This window comes from Meleagris gallopavo, chromosome 6 (genome assembly GCF_905368555.1).
Source record: "Meleagris gallopavo chromosome 6, MGAL_WU_HG_1.1, whole genome shotgun sequence".
NCBI classification, from domain to species: domain Eukaryota; kingdom Metazoa; phylum Chordata; class Aves; order Galliformes; family Phasianidae; genus Meleagris; species Meleagris gallopavo.
The window spans coordinates 41,933,328-41,957,067 of NC_139409.1; the positions used below are offsets into that span (position 1 = coordinate 41,933,328).

General features: G+C 42.2%; 1 protein-coding gene and 1 long non-coding RNA gene across 10 annotated transcripts in view; one reads left to right on the top strand and one right to left on the bottom strand.

Annotated features, from left to right (window-relative positions):
- TMEM108 (transmembrane protein 108) overlaps nt 1-23,740 on the top strand; it is a 235,736-nt gene that overhangs the window by 181,068 nt on the left and 30,928 nt on the right. The gene's annotated exons all lie outside the window — the stretch shown is intronic.
- The window catches only part of LOC104911546 (uncharacterized), a 67,831-nt gene continuing 51,900 nt past the window's right edge, over nt 7,810-23,740 (bottom strand). For 2 of the 3 annotated variants that reach the window (XR_014883991.1, XR_014883986.1), the window contains one exon: nt 7,810-22,864. This is a non-coding gene — a long non-coding RNA (uncharacterized LOC104911546). The remainder of the gene's footprint in view (nt 22,865-23,740) is intronic. The other variant, XR_014883987.1, reaches the window with a different exon arrangement.

The window sequence follows — 23,740 nt, forward strand, 5'->3', positions numbered from 1 at the left end:
AGTGCCAAATTAGTTTTATTTCCACAGCTTCTCCATTTACACGTACTTTGCTGTTTTGGAGGTCTGCATGTTCTTGAATTCCTAGTCAGCATAAATACAAATACTGCATTTGCCTTTTCTGATTACTAGTGTATAGAAAGCTCTCACCATCCCTTCTGTGCATGTCTTCTCTTAGCTAAAAGTCTCCCATCTTTTGAATTTATCCTTGTAAAAACCTGTGCAGCTTTAATTATTTTTCACGATTCACATTTTTCCTCCTGCCAGTAAACACAAGCTATTGATAATTTTGGGCTCGACACAGTACTCTTTATCTGATTGTGTCTGTTTCTGACTGATATGTCTTTATTTCTGCTTTGACACATCTAGCAGAATATTGGCTATGTAATTGAGGAGGAGAACAGTACAAGCTGTAATGCAACTTGATAATTATGTAAACAGATCATAAGCCCAAGAAGTAACATTTTAACAATCAGCTAATTTAACTGAAACTTATAAGTAATTGGGGAGATATGACCTCTACTTGAAGAATGTAGTCCAGTTCCTTTAGCACAACCATAACTCTGCTGCCTGACTCATCAGTTCCCGTGCTGTCTGTTGTTCTCTGATGCTGTACACATGCATCATGCTGCACTGACGCAGATGTAGTTTATTAAGCCGCTTTCATCTCTGGTGAAAGTAAATGCTACTGCTGATGTCTGCTGCAAAGTCATCTATATTGGCAGAAAAAGTTCTACTATTGTTGTCATATTATGTGCCATAATCCTTCAGAGCTCTGAAAAGAGAAGGTGCTGCTAGCTACTGCTTATATTGAAAACTGAGCTGTTTTGGGATTGCCCAGTATGCATTTCTGGATATATATATATACATAAATAAATTTGGTCCTCAGCAAAATGTCTCTTCTACATCAGTAAATTCTAAATATATAATTCCACCTTGTTGACATCAGTGGGACTAAAGCACAAATTTGTATGAAAGCCCTGCCTGGTGTGGGTAGGTGTCTCCATCCCGTGCCACGTGAGTTCTTCAGCCCTGATACGTTAAGCAGATGCACCTTGTGGAATGATTGTCCTCTCTAAGCCAGCAGCAAACTAATTGCGTTTTGCTCCCCACTGTCAGGTCATTTCTTTCTTATTTTATTTTTAGTGGGAAGTGCAAAAGAACCAGGTGGTGCCTGACGAAGGGCAAGATTGTGAGATTTTGTACCAAATAATATCCCAGAATATACATGTCTGAACAGGCAATTTATTTATATATGACTTTACCGTGCATTTCAGTGAGCAAATTCAGCACCTGCTACATTTATCCTTAGCTACAAAAATTGTCCTTCAGGGGCTCAGTTTAAGTCTCCGAGATACTTTTTAAGCCTTAAAAATTGTGGGAAAAGCTCAAGAATGTGGCCTCCGTGTAACAGGATACCTTGCTGTGGATAAGCCTTTGGGGTAATTGGTCTCCTGCTCTGTTTTGTGGTGGCTTGAAGCAGCCCTGATCTGCATGCTGACCCTCCTTGTAATCTCATCATTGGCCCACGCAGATGGCAGATGATTTCTAACAGAGACGTGTACACGTGTGGATTTTGCTAGCTGGATTTTGCAGGAAGGTTTCCTGGCTCACTGCTCTCACCAGAAAGTCTCCATTTCTCATCGTAACAAGATCTCACTTCTGGGAGCTGCAGCTGTTTCCAGCTTCCATCAGTCTTTAAATTCCCAAGTCAACAGAGGCTGTGAGACAGTTCATTTAATGAAAGCCAGTTCAGCTCAGGAGCAGTATCTTGCACCAGAGGCTGTGCTTGTGCTGATTTGGAGCTCTCTTGGAGGGAGACCTGATCTAGGATCCACTGTTCATCACTCTTTCAGAACTAGCTCTTATTTTTAAGAGGCTCCTGGTCTAGTCTACTCCATGGTACCTTTAGGAAGCTGGTAAGAAAACTGGTTTGTACACACACTAGACGATGTGTGCATGTGCCAAGGTCTGAAACATAAACGCAAAAAGGTGGAGGCCTTGCAGGCAGCAGTGGTGCATCGTTCCCTGCCCACTATCATTCCCAGTACTGAGGTAGAAGGTCTGCCTCAGGTCTGTCACTTAGTGTTGCTGCTTCTTTCAAAAAAATTCACCCAGAATTTGCATGAGACAGTTTTGTGTAGTGAAACACACCAGCAAGTTTGTGTTTGTTGTTTACGGAGGCTGTGGCCTCTTTCAGTTTGGTCAACCACTTGAGGTGCTTCTGAGCATCAGCCTCCGCTTCAGAAGTTGTTAACAGCCACCAGCTGAATGTCCCTTGTCCCTTGTGTAGATTGTGCTGCATCATCGGATAAAATGGCATTATCAGGTCCAAATAATGATCCAGTCAGCACTGTATCCTGATTAGGCCCATATGAAAATATTCTGAAGCCTGTTGTTACATCATGGTCTTTTGCAGTGGATGAAGGCAGATCTACTGTAGACCTCTGGCTCAGTATCAGAGCAAGCTTTGAATACTCCTATGCGGGTATTTTCTCCTCCGCGTAAGAAAATTTATCCTGTGGGCATGTACAAAGAGTCACACACTGATGGATAAGCAGTATTCCTGCTGTGTCCTGCTTGGGAGCTGTAATTATTACTCACAAAGTTACTGGATAGCCTGCTGGGACGGTATTTAATGTTACCTCATGTGCACAGAAACTGATTAATTGAATGCCTCTATAAGTAGGCATTACATTTCAATAGTATTTTATTGTTTTGTCTCTCCTCTATTGGGTACTTGGGGTTTTTTTTTTTAATTGCTCTACTATGTCATGATCATTTGTGTCTAAGGAAGAGGGAGGAGATCTAACCCTTCAAAGTCTGTCTGAGATCATGCCTTGGCTTCTCTCAGAGAGTGCACTGCCTCAATTAATGCATATCCTGGAGGTTAGTTCTTAAGCTGATGTGACTGAAGATTTTCCTCCCCATCTAACCCGTATGTCAGATTAGTGAAGCTATTTAAAAGGACCCTCTGTCACAAAGGAGAACAGTAATCAGGGCACTTTAGCCTCAAAATCCATATGAGCACATCTGAGCTCCCTCCTCATGTGGCAGTCAGGATCTTGCTAATCGAGATGGGTTAATGGAAAGATGAGTTTGGACTGCTTGCAAGTTAATCCACAGCAAATATCTAAATTAGCTGTCTGAGTACTGAGAGCATTAGGATATTTTATAAACTTCTAAACTGCTCATGCACTGCCTGTATTATTCTGTGTTTTAAATTAGTCTCATGCAAATCAGTCCCATGGGAGGAAAAAAAGGTTAGTTAGATCCTGATTTCTCACCTGCAGTTGGGCTTAAATGGTGTTTTTCCAGGACTGATTTGCTGTCCTGGACTACAATCCTGTAAGCTGGGTAACTTGGTGTGGTTGTTACAGCTAGTGGAGTACAGTATTCAGATCTGCCTCTATCTATGCTACAGGAAAGGAAGATAATATTTTGTTTTTTTCATTTTGGTTTCTTTCTCAGTGGACTTCATCCTGCAGAGGAAGTAGATCTACAAATAACAAGAGGTAGTTTTGAGTTCCCAGAATATCAGTATTTCTCTTAAAATATAAACATGTTCACACTTTCAAAGTGTTTTCTAGTGTCTGGCTGCCTAGCATTAGCATCTAGCAGCATTCATGCAGGTTGATCTGTCCCTCATTATAAATGTCTTTACGGTTTCTCAGCTCTGATTCCCGTGTTAGCTAAGCAGCGTTGTTGCCTTAAAGTCTGTGACAGAGGTGTGCATGTACATACTGACTTCTCTTTCCAGTGGATCTCAGCTGCAACTGAAAACTACTCGCATGCACGGAAAAATTCATCAAATGAGCAAGTCCTATTTTTCCTTTCCCCTTGTGCTTCTTAAATATCTTAATTAATCTCAGTGGAGAAAAAATAATAATCAACACTTAAACAAGGAGGTTTTGCTTAAGACCCAGGGGGGATATTTTTTAAGCAGCTCATGATGGTTCAGTCATGTGAAACTCATTTGAACTCAGTGAGAGATGCATGCTTAAAACTATGCAAAGCAGTTTGTAATTTGAGCATAAAGCAATGTATAAACTCTAGGTATGAATGCTGTCTGCTTTCAGGTTGTTGGTTATCCCACATCTTGTACGATATCTGCTGAGATGTTTAGATGGGAAGATGTCCGAAATTATAGTGTTTTACACAGGAACCTTCCCAAATAGAATGCAAAGCAGCTTCTGTGAAATTTTTCCTGTTTCACTAAGTGTCTTTTCCTTTGTCTATTAACTCTATTAAAATCTTCTAACTGTAGACAAATAGCATTATCAATTCCTTGATTTCTCAAGTGCCCAAAGCTTAAGTGGCTGCCCTTAAAGTGGCTTCAGAGTACTGCATTCTCCTCTGTATCCTGGTATAGCAGAAAGGTTGATAACTGCAGGATGAGGGGAAATGGTTTTAAATTGAGGGAGGGGAGATTTAGGTTGGACGTCAGGGGGAAGTTCTTCACAGAGAGAGTGGTGAGGTGCTGGAACAGCTGCCCAGAGAGGTTGTGGATGCCCCGTCCCTGGAGGTGTTCAAGGCCAGGTTGGATGGGGCCATGGGCAGCCTGGTCTGGTATTAAATGGGGAGGTTGGTGGCCCTGCATGTGGCAGGGGGGTTGGAGATTCATGATCCTTGAGGTCCCTTCCAACCCTGGCCATTCTGTGATTCTGTGATAGCACTCTGGACTGCAATGATGAGTTCTCATGTACACCAGGCAGTTTACATGAGTTAGACACGTTTTTGTTCAGATTAGAAAGACACTTTTGAAGCGTGTCTCCTTCCTGGCCCCAGCGCTACACTTTGGTTCTCATCAAAGAGCAATCTCAGTGTGCAACCAGTTGGATCCCTGCAGGTGAAACTAAGGTGGAAGAAGCAGCCTGAGAGCACACTGATGCATCTCAGCCACCTACAGGTTTTCACTCTGCAGAACCAAACTAGAGCTAATCAGAACTAGCCCCCAAAACACATGCAGTCTACATGTTGGGTCCTCAGCGCCTGCTGCTCCACTTTGCAGCTCCCTACCTGTTGCACCACACTGTTTGCCAATATAGATAGAGGCACTTGCTTCCAGAGCCTTCTAATGCTTTGAGTCAGGTTGGGTTGTGCATGGTCTCCAACCTTTTTCAACATTCCTGATTTAGATAGGTGTCACTAAAAGGTCACCATTTCAACTTTGCAGCCACATTAAGCCCCTTAGAATTCCAAACCAAAAAACACTGCTGTTGTTACAGATTTATGCAAGTCAAAGTGAAGATAAAAACTTCTTCTTGGGAATTAGGTTGGCAGGAGTCTTAATGAATGACTGTGTGGCTCTTACCGACACTGGATACATAATTCAACAGTCATACTGCTTGTGTTATAATCATAATTGCTAGCAAGTGGGAAAAACTCCATTTAGCTCATGCATGTTTGTCTTAATTTGTTTATTTCTCAGTTTTCATGCACTATCTGATTTTGAGTCTCCTATTGTCAGGTGTAATTAGTTCAGGAGTCTTGGTCAGCAGAACCAAATCACTACATTTTCAAGATCCCTCTTGACACAGTTCTTCAAATCCTTTTGCCTTTGATAGGAAATGCACTTAGGCTAACTGGGTAAATGCTTAAAATAATTGAATAAAATCCATCTTTGAGTATAGAATATAGAAGTTCAAAGTAAATGGTTTCAAATTGGGAGATTAAAATAGAAATACTACATAATGGGTCTTGAAGGAACAGGAAAAAATCTCCTTTCATTGTGGTGAAACGCAGAGTTCTTTCAACTTCCCTTGGAGCAATCCTGGAATTTTTTCATCTTTCTATGTTTTAAGCCGCAATGCAGAGTTAATACTACACCAAGTGAGATAATTTATCTTTGTCTGATGGCATATTTCTACTTAATCTACTTAACAAATTTCTGCTAGCTCTGTCAGCCATAAACAGAACTCTACACTTACGCGTGTTTGTCTTGCTGCTTGTGGCTGTGTGATTACCTCTCTCCTCTGTAAGCCTTCTTTCATAAATAATGGCTTAGAGCTCGGTCATGGCTTCTCCAAAATGTTTTTTGTATCCATCTGATCGTACTGCTGGGAACATAGAATCCCTTTTTAATCAGGAAATGCATATCGGATGTGCAGTAAAAACTATCTGAAGGTATAGTATTTAGATTACAGCAGTGTCCAGTTGACCAAGGATTTTCTTGGTGATATAAATAAACAGAATTAATATTTTGCACGTTCCCAAGTAGTGTAAACGTGTGAAATCCACCATTCAGGCAGGTTTTGTTTTTCCCAGCCCTCTTCCCATTCAGCATCCATTTAACACTGTACCTCTGGAAGTGGTTCCATCTGGTCTTAATCTTATTCTGTGTCTCTCATGAGCACTTCATACTATTTATGCCAGTATGTACGCTAGTGAATGAAACATGCCTGGGAGCAATCCTGAGCAATGGGCTGTGGGGCACTGACACCTCTGGGCTCGGTAGTTTCCCTTTGCCAGAGTGGGGCCTGCGTGTGAGCTGCAGTGTGGCTGATCCCTACCATGCTGCTGTGGCAGCCCTATGGAAGCAGTGCCAGCCCAACACCTGGGAACGCTTTTGCTTCTAAAATATGAATGACTGCAACCCATGACCTGGGGATCTTCCCAGGTACTGCTTAATTGACTGAGATAGAGGTAGCTTTGTTCCACACCTGTGGGATATTTTCCAAGGAACGTAAATACGAGGCCCTAAGTCAGATTCTCAGAGCTGGTAAGATTTCACATCATTTTTCATGCTGTGTGGACGTGGTGCAAGCGCAGTAGGGGTGTAAAGCGCTTAGAAGTGAGATGAGATTTGATGTGGTTGTTCTATGAAACACTAACACTGGCCAAAACTGGATGCTCTAGTCATGGAGATCAGCATTAGTGCAGCTGTGATGTTGAGTGGTTGTGGATTTACCTTTTTCTAGCTAAGTTACAGGGCCAAATTGATGTGGAAATGTGCTGTGTTGAGACCTAGCATGAAAAATGGAGAAAGATTTCTGGTGGTGTACCAGAATGAAGGGGGAAAGAAAGCAGCCGTATTGCAAATCTCACTGATTTCTGTTACAAAGTTTTGTTTTTTTATTGCAATTTATCAACTGCAGGGCTGTGATCTTCTTTGATATTAAATTATTAGTATATTAGAAGAGAGTTCAGTGCAACAGTTTTTGTCTCTTGGATGTGGAATTTGCACTGAGATAAGCAAGGAAGTGTAAGTGTTACTTTCAGCCTTCTTGAGGAAGCTGCTTAGTTGCCAAATGTTTCTTATTTTCATTAAGGAACGAAAAGAAGTCTTTAAATATAAATCTAAATAGGTGGCAAATTCTCCTCCCTTTCAAACCAGTTATTTTAGCACAGTGCATTTTTAGAATAGTTTCCAGTGATTAAACAGCATGTAGTGAGCCAGAAAGTTCAGACTTAATATTTTGCAATGATGTATTGAAGTAAAGCATGTTTGAAGTTAATATACATCAACTGAGATGTGTTTAATTTGGGCAAAAGAATTGCAACAGCAGCATAGGTCACATTCTGTTGTGTTGCAGTCTTATTCCACTGTAAAAGATGGTAACAGTAGCTGGTGCTGTTTTTTTCTGAATAAAACAAAAATGCCAGTTGGTTACTGGCTCATCTCTTTTGGATGCTATCACCTTTGCTCATCATCTGTTGGTAATGAATGTGATCAGATATATGAGAAAGATGGAGAATTTGGCTGCAACGAACCAGAAGTGAGATCAGTTAATGTTCTGCTGTTAAACATCCTCACAATAGGGAGTCTCTGACTCCATTCAAGATAATAGACAATGAAGCTCTAAGACAGGAGCAATTTAAATTACATTTTAATCAACTCTCAGGAGGGAAGAGAGCATTATGTGAAAGCATTAATAGAAAAACAGCAATGTTTCTTATGCTATCATTTGTGTGCATTATGCCCGAACAATCTGATGAATTAACAGATTATCTTCTAATACATTGAAACACTCTTCAATACCCGGAGTCTCTGAGCGAGTTTTGTTTAAAACCTGATAGAGAAGTGGGGGTGACAGCAGTGAAGACAATGTTGTACCCATCACTATGTGAATTGGGATGGAGATGTTTTGGCTTCCTCAGATTTTTACGCACCCTATCAATGCTGCTGGAAAAAGCTTAATCTGTGCCTACACTGGAGACTTGGCCTCGAGCCCAAGGAGTAGGCTGCGTGCTCATAGCACTTGTTCTTCCAGGAGGAAAACTCAATCAGCAAACATACTGAACAGAAAAATTGTTTTGTGTGAGGTATCACTGACAGAGACAAACGGCGAGTGCGCTGCGTTAATCCCGCTTCTCAGGCTGCAAATGGAAACTGCTGCTTAAGAGCAGCAAATCAATTTGCTAACTGTGGCTCTAGAAATAAGGTGTGCTACAAATAGAAAATTAATGGAAAACGGATAACATTGTATGGATTGATCAATGGAAGTGTAAGAGAAGACGAATGATGTGTAACTTTACTTTTCCCTTCGCTGATCAACTTCACGCCCACATGTAACCAGTACAGGGAAAGGGAGAGATCACATTAATAAAAATTAACCAAGCACGCTGAACACCACTCCTCCACAGCCCTGAGGAATTAGTGCAGGAAGGAAAAAGATGCTTTACATGAAAAAGCTTGTACTGCCAAGACTCTTGGTTAACATGAAGTAGAGCCACCCTGTGACTTACATGATTACCAAACCCACCAGTGTGTAGGGAGGAGATACTGGGAAAAAGGCAAAAACATAAGCAGAGGCATTAGTAGTGGGAGAAGGGGTGATGGCTGAGGAGCTTACATTGAGCTAGAGAAAATACTAATATTGGATCACCTACTTTATGCTCATTGCCATTACTGGGTTCAATTGTGATAGTGACCAGTGATCTGTATGTCATGGTTTAACCTCACTGAAGACCCCAGGAGCTATCTTGGACACTGATTTGGGATTTCTTGCAGTGAAAGAGAGGGAAGAACATTGCTTCTTAAGGCTGGGCAATGCTAATGAACTTTGGAGGAGATGAAGCAAAAGCAGACCTATTTAGCTCAGAGATGCGGTCATGCTGCCAAGGAGAGCTCTGACCAGGATTGGTCTGAATGCCTGCGGCTGTGCCACATTCTTTAGTGTTCCCTGGTCCTCCTTCCAGAGCAGAATAGCAGGGTGACTCATCACATCTGCTGGGAGCCATGCAACTATGTCTGAATGAAGCTCTAATACTCATATAAGTACTCTTGGGGAGCTGGTTACTCTGCATGGCCAGAAACTCAAGCAGTATTTCTTGTTCTCCCCAGGCATGGGATGATGGAAAGTCCAGGCAGAATCTGTTCTTTTTGAGCAAGGACCTATTTTTCAGATACTATTTTTTGTAACAGTGGGTTTTTTTTTAACACATTTTTCATTGAAAATTTTGATTTTGTCAGTATTATTTTGTGCTAACCTATTTAAAACTGAAAACATGAAAGTTTCTTGAGGTTTTGAAACAACGGAGGAGCCTGAGGGACATTTCAGAAAAAAAAAACAAAAGTAGATTATTATTTTTTTTTATATTGCATAATACCTAAAACTCAGCTTAGCTGCTTTCTCTCCTTTTCAAAATTGGAAAGGAAAAAAAAGTTATGCAGAGACAGTTAAAAAATGCTCTCCTATATCTTTTAGCAAATATTTACCAAATTCTAACCAGGAGCACTTCTGATTGGGCAGTTCAGGATGGAGCTCCTGCTAGTGCTGGCTTATGCAGGCTGCTCTGGGGTCTCCTGCAGCTCCTACTCATCAGCACATTCCATCCACACTGGGCAGCCAAACATCTTTCTGCAGACAGAACGTTTCATCAATGCTCTCTCCAAAGCCAGAGCATCTTGAATGTCATCCGGCTTCTGTCACCAACTGCAGTCATCACAGCATAACTTTGTATTAAGATCATCCTGTTTTCATGAAACAGTTTCAATCCCAGTGCAATTGTAGCAATGCTGTGTAGGAGCCCTGGTGCCAGCTCTGCACTTCAGAGGTTCAGTCTTGCACAAGCTTTCTGCAGCCAAGTGTTTCTCAGTCTTTAGCAGAGCAGCATGTCTTCACCATGCCTCATATCTTGCTTGTTGTGCTAATAAGAAATGCAGAGTGGTAATTTCCAGGGTGGTAATTGTCCTTCCACTAAACATTCAATTGTCCTACATGCAGAATCAGTTTATAATTAGTCCATAATTGTTTTGGGATGTTGAGTTACATTCTGGGGGGAATAGTTTCTTTATTTACTTACTTTCCTAAGTGTGAATGAATATAATAAACACCAATCTGCAACAGGTCAGTGTGACCGAGCACAGTGAGATATCCTACTGAGATCCAAAAATTGCATCCAACACCACCAGGTTTGGGCTCCACTTGTTTACCTGGGGAGAGGAAGGTCACAAAGGGACATTCAGTTGCATATGTGAGACAAATAGGTGACCTTGCAGATGATGTGTGCAGTTGAGTAAATCAGACAGCATTTAAATGAAAATCCAGATGATTAAGGAAGGAATAATGCACTGAGAGGGTGTATGAATCAAATTATTCTGCCTGTGCTGTTCATCTAGCTCTAGAACCTAAGCAACTTTGATGTTCTTGCATCACGAGGTGAATACATACTCATCTAGTATTTCGGCTGCTTGAAGTGGTCCTGTCTGGATATACAGAGGGCTTTTAATCTGGCATAGCAAGTCATCCCAAGGGGAGCACTGCATCTGAATCTTCAAAGATGCTCTTGTCTCATTGGCTTCTAGTTGTCCCTATTAGTAGCCTGCAGTGTGCTACTAAGCAGCTGACACGCAGGTTGAAGAGAACAGTTGGGAGATGACACACACTACTCCCAAAAAGGCAAAAAAAGTGTGAAATACGGCAGAAGCAGCAGCAGAAAAAGACATATTTTGTTGAGAATTTCATACGTAAACAAAGCAAAACTCAAAACTCATCTCCCAGGTAATTATCTTTGCAGCTAACCCTCCCCTTTCCTCTGATGCTTCCTGTTGAGCAAACTTCACCTCTTGTTCTTCACCAGTTAAGGTGTCTGGCAAGATAGAGGCATGAGTCTATCCTGCAGGTGGGCTTTTTGGATGCCATTGTCCTGGTGGTGCCAGATCCACCTTACCTTCACATTGCCTTTGGCAGAAAAGGCAGTACTAGTATAGAATCAGAATATTCTGAGTTGGAAGGTGACCACGAGGATCATCGAGTCCAACTCATAGTAGCCTGAGGCAGCAGCATCCATCAGCTTGTGGCTGTGGCCAGGACCCCGCAGCCATGCTCTACATGCACAGCAATAATCATTTAGACATGAGGCACTGGTTACTTGGCAGATAACAGCTTAACCTTCTAGTCAGCTTTCTTCCCCAGATCCTCCTCCCAGCCAACACTGGCTTTCTGTGCAGTGTTCAGCTTTTAAGTTGCATGTGTTCTTTTCTAGGTGCCACGATGATAGTTCGTGAGAGTTGGGTTTTGCTTCAGCAAACACAGCCTGCTGACACTTAAAGCATTACCTGTTTCTTTATACTGATTGCATGCAAACTACTTAATCTGCCTTACTCTGCTGCTTCCTTCTGTCTGATAAGGACTGCAAGTCAGGTGCTTGGCAGGAAAATAGACAGAGGTCAAATCTGAATTTCATGTTTCAGAGAGATTAGTACATCAGAAAAGAGCTGGAGGTCAAAGACAACCTTTACCCCTTCAGTGTGCTTCTATCTTCTTGACTTCAGAGAGGATTTTTCTCTTCACTGCTCCTATGTTTGAAGAAAGCCACAGAAGATGTCAGGAATCACTGAAGAACTTAGGAGAACTTTCAGTCTTGAAGGAGAGCTCTACCAGCTTTCACTGGATGTGCATTTGTACCTCCTACCTCCACAGGAATCAAGATAGCTATCCCAGCTTTACACCTGAGTGTGCGAGACTAGAATCACAGTGGAGTTCTGCTGACCAGAAAAAAAAAAAGTACAATGAATTTAAAATTAATCTCTCGCTTGCTTACCTTGTAATTCCCTCACATTCCTTTTTCTTTTCCCTCTTTCCTTTCCTTCTTCCTTCTTTTCTTCTCTCTTTCCTTTCCCTTCATCAGCCAGCAGTGTACAAGACAGAAGTGTTGAGGACGATATAAAGAACATGATCTTCATACACTCAAAGTCATGTTTCTGTGGTTAAAGTGATTGTTCCTAGTCATTTCCATTTACATTCTGGCACAAAAATATCGTGTGAAGATGAGGATTTTATTTTGAGATAGTCATGTTTCGTCAGGAATGATAAAATCTGTTGGTGTAATCTCTGCGTAGCAGTGCTAAAGCACATTGTGAGATTTAAAAAAAAAATCTGTATCTTCTGTATCAATAGGAACTAATATAACTAAATGCACTGCTGTTTTAATTAAATTGTCAGTGTAGTGACAGTGACGTTGAAAAGGTGGTTGCACAGTCACTCCTTTTTAATGACGGCCCTTCTCTGTAATTGGGTTAATTCCAGATTTATGAGGATTAGAAGAGCCATATATCCTACATTCTTTCTTGGAGATTCTTGTAGGAGACTGGAAGTATTGTGTAATAAAGTGAAGCCATAGGCAGGGTAATGACAGGTAGATAATTCTTCCTTTCTGAAATCGTGTCTTGTGCCTTCTGGAACACTTTCAAATCTGTTCTGATGTGTCCATCCCTGTGGATGGATCACCATGTGCTGGCCATGTCATGCACCGAGTTATCTTGTAACAACCTCTGCCTCTTCACACATCCAAATCCTGACATCGAAACCAGCTAGGGTCTCACTGCAACTTACTGGATGGGAGCGTATTCATATAGTGAAGAACCCAGTTCATCTGACATTGCACACTTCCCCCCACACATCTGGGGGAGTCAGAGTTTAATTGTGCACTGCAACAAATGGCTGATGCATATCCAGTGAGGCTGGTGCAGGGCTGGAGTATGCGGGCTGGTTATACGTACTGACATCCAACGAAAACCTTGTTCACTCAAGAACACCTTACATTTCTAAAGTAAAATGCAGAACTGAAAATACAAAGTGGTGATGAATGTCCAGCGCACATGTGCAGCATGGCTGATAGCGTTGCCTGGTGACAGAGGAGGGATGGCAGAGCCCTGCCAGCAGCCGGCACAGCCAGCACAGGTCCTCATCAGGGCTCAGCTTCAGCCCTGGGGGAAGGAGAAGGCCCCACAGATTGAGTTTTAGAGACCACATACACAGGCACACATGTACACATACATACGTATATTTCTTTTTGGAATGCAAAATGCCGTCCTGAATAAATAAGTACATGCACGCCTTTTTTATCTTGTACCAGACACTTGTGTTTTGCTGTGAGGTGCCTACAAAGGGCTTTGAATAACAGCATGTTCCAGCGAGGAAATTTTTCGCATCCTGCTCCTTTGATCACGATGGCATGGTGAGAAGGAAGCAGACTGTCTTCATTTCTGTAACGAGGCAGGGTGCCCAACTTGACAAGGAAAAACAGTTCTTCTCCTACAGATTCGCTTTTTATGACCGAAAGAGCATTAGAACAATTTATGCATTTGTAAGTGCATTAGAAAGAGGCTTGAAAAGAAAATTGGCAAATTCCTCAAGAATCAGCAATTTCTTCACTCCTTAGCATATTCCAATTACGTGAAAATATCATCTGTTTTCCTTGGTTTTCTTTAGTGTGGTTCTCACAGTTACAAAGCTGGTTTCATTTCAGGTTCCTCCTGCTGTACATGAAACTGTTAATCAAAATTTATTTCATGTCAGTAAGCAAAAATGTTTATTATTGTAACAACTATACCAAAGCCACAAAAGCTTTAAGCACACTCCTAACAGATCCCAGCAAATGATTTTGGTTTGGCCAATCTTGGTCCCAACCAGAGATCTCCAAGCCCAAAACCATTGCGCGTTGCCAAGAGAAGTATGTGCTCTGAAAGGAAATTTACATTTCCATCTTGTAAGGACAAGAAACAGTTTGTATCTCTCAGTTACTCCTAAATGTTTTATTCAAATGTTGATGAAGTTGGCTGGAAAGAAAAAAAAAAAAAAAAAAGAATTTTTAATTTATAAAAATGTAAATAATTATCAAAGGAAACTATGCAACTGCATTAAAGCTCAAAGACCTTTTACTTCTAGCTATTTCTTAGAGTGCAGAAGATTAGAATTAAGAAAAGCTATTAAACTACTGAATGCCAGCTTTTAGAGTAACTGTAATCTAATAAAAGATTAACCCCTCGCAACAGATCTGTGTATATTGCCAGTAGAAGGTTTTTGACTGATTCGTTGGAGGCATCACTTTCATCACAGGCTAATGACTAGATAAATTAAGCAAACTCATCATAAAAGGGTTTCAGAATGCTTTCTTGTGGTAATAAAAATTAAATGCCTGCAATGAAAAGTGAAAATATGAATACACAAGAGAGACAAATTATTTTAAAGGAATCGTAAAAATTGTTAGGAGAATTAAAAGTAACTGCACATACAATGGTGATATCTCTCAACGTAATTCTGGCTTCCAACAAACAGAAGAAATATCAGCTTGGTTTTTAAATTATAGTAGCAGTAATTGCAGACAATGAAGAATAAAAACTCCATCTTTTAAAGGCACTTTCAATTTATAGGCTGCATTGTCCTGAGACATAGTGCTGAATCCACTGAAAATCATTTCGTGTTTAAAATCCTGACCCATGCTACTTCACCGGAATGATATGCAGCCCCAGTTCTAATTACTTGTGGTACACAGGATCGATGGATTTTCTCTTCACTTGGGATTATCGGGGGAGAAAAGAACAGGGCATGTCTAAGCACAAGACCTAGTGAAATATTACCTAGTTCTTTGAGTAGCCAAGAGGTTGGAGGGAAGCTTAGGTGCCCTGAAAGCTGCTTTTCTGCAACTCTGAATCCATGAGGTTGAATAGCAGCCAACTCTTTTAAAAGACTGTGCAGTAATGAACTGTAAAAAGGGGGCTAGCCGAGTGAGATAGTGTTTTATAAACAGTAGGAGAGAAATTTTGGCCAGCAGACAGACTCCTTCCAACATCGTGATGAAGCACACATCAGTCTTCCTGCTGGGATGCTTCCCATTGGCATCAACTCAAGCCACAGAACTTTGCATCTTCCAAAGGAGACTCTAACATTAATGACATCAACAAATATAAATTCAGATAGAACCTTTTAACTTCAGATGGCTTCTTTGTGTGTTTTAGTATTACTAAACACAACTGTAATCACCAGAACAGCTAAGATATCTGAAGGGGGTGGCAATGATATAGAAATACAGTGTACATCCACAGATTGGTGTCAGGTTCACCCACTTCAGTGGGAGCTTCAAGCTGTGGCAGTTAGCTTGCTGTTAATAATGCAAAATACAGCTCCAAGACTCCCTATGTGGGAGAAGAAAACAGCCATCCATGCCTGTTTATTTTCCCCTTCTGTGTTTGCTTTGGTCCTGCTATCATCTGTTCCAAAGAGCTGAGACTGCCACACAAAGCAAGAGGCAACATTTCCAATGGTAAGGAAACAATTGAATGGAGGTTGGTGTCAGTTGTGTACACTCTCACTGCAGAAGAAAACCCTTTCGATCTAATATGGCCTCTCTATGACCTTCTGCTTACTTTGAACTTTTTCTGATGGTGACCTGGCTGACAGAAATGCCAATAATCAGAACCTTTTTTTAAACACTATCATATCACAGAATCACAGAATTGCAGGAGTTGGAAGGGACCACAAGAGACCATCAGGGCCAACCCCCTGCTGAAGGTTCTCTACAGGAGGTTTCAGAGATAGGCATCCAGACAGGTCTTGAATATCTCCATAGAAGGACATTCCACAGTCTCTCTGGGCTTCTGGTGTTCCATCACCTGTACTGTAAAGAAGTTCTTCCACATTTGTATGGAACTTCCTGTGTTCAAATTTTCGGTCATTGCTCCTTGTCCTGTCACTGCACGCAACCAAGAAGAGCATGGCTTCATCCATTTGCTTCCCACTCCCCTTTAGATATTTATAAACTTTAATCAGATCCCTCCTCAAGTCTTCTTTTCCCCAGACTGTACAGACCCAAGTTACTCAGCCTTTCCTCATAGGGGAGATGCTCCAGGCCCTTTATCATATCTGTGGATGTTTCTGTTAATTGCAGGGGAGTTGGACTAGATGACCCTTAAAGGTCCCTCTTAAGGATTCTGTGATTCTGTGACTTATGTGCCTTTTTTCATTACCTGGGTTTTTTCATTTTCCTGAAATCCCTTCAACTGGATGGGATTACTTTTCTAACAGTGGCTGACTTCTGTAAGGTGCTAGAGTATATGTTCACATACTTAACTTCACATGTTCACATTCAATAATTTCTGTCTGGGATAGCAGGGGAAATTGAATAGAAAAATTCCTTCTGCTTTCAGTGAAATCTAAGAGAAAGATATTTGTCTTATGTTACCATTGTACTCTTTGGACCAAGTTTTCTATCATTGTACACCAGTGCATTCATTTATAGGAGCTGAATGTGACCAGAAAAGGGTTGAGACATCAAATAATAAAAAAAAGAGAGAATAAGTTGCTGTAAGATCTTTCAGCCTAGATGTTGATAAGTGAGTAACCTCTCTAACGCCGGAATTAGAAGTACAAACACTCTGTTTTCTTCCATTTTACCCATGGTTGGTCCAATATATTTTGATTAACATGGGGTCATTCAGCTAATCCACCAAAAGCCTGGTCAGATTCATTAGACTTCATCAACCTACTGGATTCACCAGGTTGGTTGAAAAGCATCAAAGTCAAATCCCTAGATCTCCAGTATATTTTTGTTACTCAGCAGCAACAGTTCTTTATCTACTAAAACCTCTCAGGGTTTAATTTACTGATAGGTAAGTTATGATTTCATCTCTCCGGAATATTTGAGGCAGAGTATTGGCAATTCCAGCTCTTCCTGGATGCTGTGTCAGCAGTGCTACTTGATATGAAACGTAAACTTGATGATGACCTTCTGTTCAGCTGTGAATTTCATTTGTGTTACACCTGGACTCTCAAGTTCCCATGATTTTATGGCACACAAGAGAAAAAATGGCTCATAAGGATGACTAGCCAAATCTTTGTGTCTTTTATGTCAAAGCTGTTGATACTTGAAGGCTTCTAGTGTATACGTGTTCCATAGATCCCCAGCACCTATAGCACAGTAACAAAATACAGCCCTAGAAACTGAGAAAAATGCAAACCTCAAAGCTGCCAAATTAACTAAATTTGTCAGAGAAGCAGTGAAAGCATCTGCAGGCTGAATCTCATGAATTTCATAAGGAAGAGAATCCCCCCAAATTGGGGCCAGGCACATTCCAGATGGCACAGATGGTTTAGCAAGTGACAGATTGGAAACAGAACCCAAATTATGAGCAAGTACATAAACAGAAATCAAAATTTCTCCAATAGGTAGGAGTCAAAGTCTGGAGGGTCTTCAGAAACAATAATAACATGCTAATTTTAAGCCTCAAAAGGTAGCCAACTGCAATGCCAGAAAAAAGATGGAAGATGACAAGTTGTGAGAAGAGCACACAACTTTTAAGGAGCTGCCAAGCTTGGAGTAGATGCTAAAAAGAGAACCCCAAATGCAACTATAATCCAACCTGGAAACTACAGATAAACAAGTCAAGATTTTGTTAACTCATTGCAAAACTGATCTGAAAGCTGGATAGAAAAAAAAAAATAGACTTTGTTAATGTATTTTTTTTTTTATCAGAATGTGATTTTGACTGACCCTCCACAGGGTTAGAGCCAATTTATAGATGGGTGAAAATGTGCAAATCATGAAAACAGTAACTACCCATGACCATGTGAAGGAAATGTGTGAAATCAATAAGAGCAATGAAAGAATCAGAAGCAAGAATATTTCAATATCAATAAGGAAGGGAAGGAAATCACACCAGAGCTAACCCACAAAGCAACATATGGGGAAAAGTGCGAGGAATCGTAGCTCAGAATTAAACAAAGACTGATTATTGTACATTGCAGTACTGTATGTGCTATGTTTAAATTTGAGACAGCAGGATAATAGAATTAATAAAATAATAATGCTAATGACATCGTAGGACCATTCTAAGAATCTGTGAGTGTGAAAATAGTAATTGTAGGTTTCTGTTTGTATATGCATACATATCTGTATGCACATACACATCAGGGTGCACATAGATATTTATACGCACAGATACAATATATATGAATAAGATTTTATAGCTGCATCTCCCTTTAAGCCTTTGGCAATCCAGCCATCCTGTTGGTGTCAACACTGTCATCTGTTACTGATGGACCCTTGGATAATAAGAGCAGGCTGTGGTTTTTATTTATGTATGTGACCCAGCGAAGGATTTATGTACAGACAGAGTGATGGGTAACATGCTGTGGAGTTGGCATTCTCTCTCCTAATACCTCCCAGGCTCTTCTGGCATTGTAGAGGAGGAGTATTTTGCTGGAAGAGGGAAATACCAATAAAAGAAGTGATGATCTGGTCTGTCAGGCCAAATGGCACGATTAGCTCCTCCGTATATTCCTTCTACTGTCTCCTGTCTACTATGGACCTGAGCACATTCACCCTCCTACAGCCATGCACTGTGAAGGGGATGAGGAACACCACAGCAGCCCTGCTATGTCCCACCATGCACATACATGTCTCTTTTCAGGCTTGTAGAGTGTCATTTCATCCCATAGGTTTTGTCTATCCTTTTGTCTGGCTCAGTGTGATAAGTGTGCATCCATGGGAGTCAGGTCAAGCTCTGAATTTGTTCTGGAGCTGCAGGTGGGAGGAACTGTCTTACAGCAGAGATTACTCCGTATTACTTTGGGAAAAAGCTGTATCACAGCTGCACTGTCACCCCACATCAGGAAACATTTTCATCAAAAACAGTACATGTAGCCTATGAATAGACTATAAGATGTCTACTAGAGAAAATTAAGCAGGAAAAAATAGCCATCTCTGACCAGATGTACCTCCTGGCCAGGCATGTCCCCTCTATTCATCCTTAACCCTGGCTATCTGCACTACCATCTTGGTGCCTCCTCCCCTGCTTTTTTATTTCCCCACCTTTCTGATTGTCTTTGATATTCAGATCAACTCAAATATGCTCTCAGATCAAGCAGTGGAAAAAGCAATACTTTAAGTCACAATTATAAATCCTAGATATGCGCTGGAGGTTTTTCCTCATGTCTGCTCTCCCCCCACCCCTGAGCACCAGCATGTTTTCAGGACTGACACTGCCTGCCTTCCCTGTTTGCCTGAGCAACAGAGAAAGCTCTGCTGGGGGCAAGCAGAGACCCCAGAGCTTCAGTCTCTGATGTGCAGCATCTGCTGAGTAGGCAGGAAGGAGAAAGGCAGCCTTACTGGGGGGGAATACACGTCCTGGGGTACAAGCAGCAAGCCCTTTGCATAATGAATTGGCAGCTTTCATCTGATGAGGGGCAACACGCTTAATTACATGTCTCCAGAGAACTGTAGGTACTGGATCATCCCCTAGAAGTGGAAGGTGGTAACAAAGGTGGAAATGCAGTAGGTGTCATGGTGTGCAGGGGCTGCAGCCCCTTGGCGATGCTGCGGCATGACAGATGTGATGGTACGGTGAGAGCATCACATGGAGCCATTCCTGCTTTGTGTCCCCGGCACAGCAGGAGACCCTATTAAAATGTGAGAGAACTGCCAGCTTTCCTGCAGAAAAATAAGAAATTGTGTGACAATTTGTCCAACCCCAGACTTCAGCAAATGAATGGGAATGTCGTCAAGGAAAAGGCCTATTCCTACCTCTCTCCTTAGTTGTTGTGCAGGACTCCTGGCAGCACCCAGGTGGGTGCCAGCTTTAGGGCTGTGCTAGGTGTGAACAACTAATTGCTAATTAGACATGGCTGCGGGCTGTGGTCCCAATTGTTGTGAGCAGATATTTAAGGGAAAAACACATTTACACACTCTCTGGAAGTAAAAATGTCTGAAATCTCCATGTGCTGCCATCTGTGGAGGTGATGGGTTTCTTTCACTGAAGGCTGGGGCCAACATTGCATGTTGCATCCCTGCTCGGCAAAGCAAGACAGGTGCTGAGAAGTGTTCCTGATTGTTGGGAATTCCTCTGCAGTTCCTGGCACTCACATCCTCTCCCCATTGGAGTTGTGGTTGACTTCAAAGGGAGCAAAAACTCAAACTGGGATTCTGCAAAAGGGTGTTGTGCTGGCACAGCTGTCTTGAAAAATGCCAGGAGCTTTCCCACCAGGAGCAGATTATCTAACCTGTCTTTTTTCCCCCCCTCATTATTCACTTTGCTATGACTGTTAATTTTTAAAGTAATTTTGTCCTTTCCTTCCTCACATCCACTTCAGATCCTTGATCCTGCATAATACTTTCTCCCTGACCTCACAGTCTGTTGCCATGGAAATTGGACTTTGTAACTTCACTGATGGATTAGGGAGTAGACAAAAGATAGACTGTGTAGGAAATGAAATGAACCTTTATTTGCTAAAGGGGCAAGATTCTGGCCGTGGCTCTACTGCTATCAAGCCTGAAGAAACCACTTCCAGCAAATCCCTGGCCCTGCTGTAGCTGAGGTCCAACATGGGATATGGGTACAACTCACAGGTAATACTGGAATAGAGGGTTCCATCCATGCCTCTTGGTTGCAAGCAGACAGAAGGCACAGTTTCATCAGTGTCTGAACTGGCCTTCAAGGTACAAATTCAGCCCTTCTTTTATCAAGCTGAAGACACAAGAAAGAAATCATAGAATCATAAAATGGTTTGGGTTGGAAGGGACCTTTAGGATCATCTAGTTCCAACTCCCCTGCTATAAGCCTCTATACCTGTTAGACCTCCTGCTAGACCAGGTTGCTCAAAGCCCCATCCAGCTTGCTTTTGAATGCCTCCACGCAAGGGGAGTTCAGAGCCTCACTGGGCAACCTGCTCCAGCATCTCACAACCCTCGCAGTAAAGAATTTATTCCTAATATCTAGTCTATATCTAAATATCTACTCTAAATATCTAGTCTAGTCTAAAAGGCTAGTAGTAAGGCAAGGCCAAAAGTGCATTTAATATTTTGGCTTTACCTAATGTTTGCTGTAGAGAGTTGTTAATGGTATCCTTTAGTTTGGTTGCCTCCCAGAGATCATCCCAGAATCATAGAATCATAGAGTCATTTGAGTTGGAAGGGACCTTTAAAGGTCGCCTAGTCCCACTCCCCTGCAATGAACAGGGAAGCCTACAGCTATATCAGGTGTTCATAGTCCCATCCAGCCTGACCTTGGATGTCTCCAGGGATGGGGCATCCACCACCTCTCTGGGCAACCTGTGCCAGTGCCTCAGCACCTTTATAATGAAGTTCTTCCTTATATCCAATCTAAATCTCCCCTCTTTTAGATCACATGATGTTATCCCCATGCAGTGTGCTGCATGTGTCACTGAGCGAGTGTGGACCTGGCTGGCACAGTGCTCCTCTCAGGCAGTTCTCAGCTCTCCCGGTACTTTCTGCAGCACTTTGCTGACCAGCCCCACAGCCCACAGGGGTCCCCACAGCCTCCAGGGCTCCTCTTGACATTTTAGTTGAATGTGATACCTAGCAGCGCTTGCCTTGAGCACTTTGCTGGATGTGAGCCAAGCATCCAAAGGGCAGTGAGGCAGTTAACATGATAATCACGTTGCATCCCAGCCTCTCCTTATGGCAGAGCTCTCCGCTCCTGTTCATGATGCTGCCACGTTTTCCTCTGAGGGCACGTATGACTTCAGCAAAGTGGCAGAAGGGAAAGAGGCAAGTCAGCATTCATAGGGGAAAAGATATCTGTAGCCAAAAACAGTGATACTGGTGATTACGATAAGCATCACAGGATTGATTACCTTCACTGTGGGATGCTGTCAGCTGGGACTGATACACTCTGAGGACTGAGAACCCCAGTAAGCATTGGGAGAGCTGGAAAATGAGTAACCAAGTGAAAGCAGGAGGAGGAGCTGTCATCTCACCAGGGCTGGTGCTGCTGCTCTGAGAGAAGATGAGAGCTGCAGCAGCTGGAGGAAGTGCAGCTGGCTGCAGGCAGCAGTTAGCATCTGGCTCAGCATCCAGCTTTACTGAACCCTTGTAACGTGGGGCTGCTGACTTCTGGGCAAGTTAAGTCCCTTTGACAAGGATTAGGGCAGTCTGAGCCACTGCTGTTCTGCAGAGACAGAACAGGGCACAGGTGTTTGTATAAAAAGAGACCTAAGCTAAGGCTTTGGATTGCTGGAGAACTTTCCACAGATGCTGGTAGCCTCAGGATCAGATTCTGAGTCTCTGCAGCTTAAAGAAATCTGAATCTTATTGCACTCAGAGTCATCCTAAACATTTGCCAGCATTCCCAGTCATGGTATGGTCCTTGTCTTCCTTCTGCATGGCAGTTTCCTTCCTGCAATAATCTTATTATGGAGATGTCACCATAGTATCTTTCATCTGCATTTCCCACTGGCACTGAGGACCGCTCTGCAGTCAGCCATGGTTCTGTCATTCTTTGCCATTGAATCAGGGGCTGCATTTTAATGGAGGATGTAGCAACACTGCTCATGCAATGCACTTTCCATCTGAACCAGCAAACTGATTGCTGTGATCCATCTGTGACACAGCTGTGATATCACCAGCTGAACCAGGAGCACTTCCAACTCTGAGTCCTTTCTTAATGGAGCTATACCATACTTTAAAAATATCCACAATGAATTTATCTCCAGTTGGATCTAAATCCTCCAGCAAACTGCAGATTTATTACCTCTATCATGTGTAAAATATCTTCTTCATACCTCACATCAGCTTCTTTTCTAACCAGATGCTACTTACGGTTATAGCATACTTACATTATAGACACTTTCCATCATAAGTATTGTGTTCCTGCATGGCTTTAAATGCTAAAGGACACCCTTCTGCCCTGTTGAAAAGGAGGGGGAGAGCAGAAAATCCATGTATTAGCAAAATTGCTGTCATTTATTTCATCGCATCAAGGCAAGTATAGCTGGAATAACCAATCCATTATAAGAGAGGTAATACATCATTCATTATTTGCAGCTTTCTATGGCAGTCCACTGGCTCAGCACATACACACTTACGGATTTGGTATATGGAAAGGTATAATGAATGTACTCTTGAGATGAGCAAAATTAATGCAAATGTTTGCTGCTCTGCAGTGACTGCTGTGAATCAACTGTTTTCCCCTCCATTTGCCCCCCTCTGTACCTGCAGGCAAATGTTCCCACCTTCTCAGAAATCCCACCAGTGAACCAGTCAGCTGGGTATCCTACACTTCAGCAGAAATAGCACAAGGGACACAGGGGTGGCTTTGCCAGGCTGCTCTGCCCTCCTGTGTGCTGCTGCTCTGCCATGTGTAATGGCATCTGCAGGGAGCTGCAAACTGCCTGCTTCTCTCCTCCAAATATCTGCTCAGAATCTGCTGGAGGCTTATTCAGTGGCTCCTGGGAAGGCAGGGGCTAGCAAGGCAGCCTGGCTGGCATATGGGCTTGGGTGTGCTTCTTTTCAAGTCTCTTGTCCTGATGTCAGATCCCACCTGTTCCTTCACATGCCGCTCTGTGCTGCCTTACGAAGAAAGAAGCTACCACGTGATGTTCTACCTCATCACAGTCACTTGGAGCATGCTTGAGGTTTGTAGTTTATAGATCGTGGACTCATTAACTATGTGTTTGGGAAATGGATCCATAAAACAAATTAGCCCCAAGTGATGCATCAGTGCTCCCTACACCACAGGCATCATTCATTTCTGCGCTGTGTTTCGCACTGCGAGCGGCAGGAG